This window comes from Pterocles gutturalis, unplaced genomic scaffold, assembly GCF_000699245.1.
Source record: "Pterocles gutturalis isolate BGI_N339 unplaced genomic scaffold, ASM69924v1 scaffold20678, whole genome shotgun sequence".
NCBI classification, from domain to species: Eukaryota; Metazoa; Chordata; class Aves; order Pterocliformes; family Pteroclidae; genus Pterocles; species Pterocles gutturalis.
The window spans coordinates 2,441-2,980 of NW_010118556.1; positions in this window are offsets into that span (position 1 = coordinate 2,441).

The following is a 540-nucleotide window of genomic DNA, read 5'->3' on the forward strand; positions in this document are numbered from 1 at the left end:
CAGAGCTCAGCCTCCGCAGGGCTCTGCTGGGGAGCCTCCAGCACCATCGGTGCCAGCACAGCCCTGATTTCAGTGCCCCGGCCCCAGCACCAGTCCTGTGAGCAACTGATCTGGCTCGTTGCGGGCCAGATGGATACTGGTGTCAGGCATCCATCACTGGATGAAGAGCTTACACTTAAAGTGTGCACTGGGGTCCCGAGGAGCTGGTTGACTTCTTGCTTGGGCTGGGAGATCTTAGACCATACAGGGTGTTTGCCCTTTCCCAGCAGGGATTGGAATTTCTGCACAAGGTGACACTGTTTCCAGCCAGCATCTGGGCTGTGCCGAGCAGGGGCATCCCAAGGCAGGACCAAGGGCTCCTCGGGTTGGACTCAGGGCATCGCAGCCTGGGGCGAGGTCCCCTCTCTGCATCCCCCAGCCGGGCAGACACCCACACACGGCTCTCCCAGCGCCTTTGATTTCCTCCCCTGCCAAGCCTCGGCTTCTTCCCCCAGCACGCGGGGAAGCCGCAGCGAGCCCCGGGAACGCCTACGTCGGCAG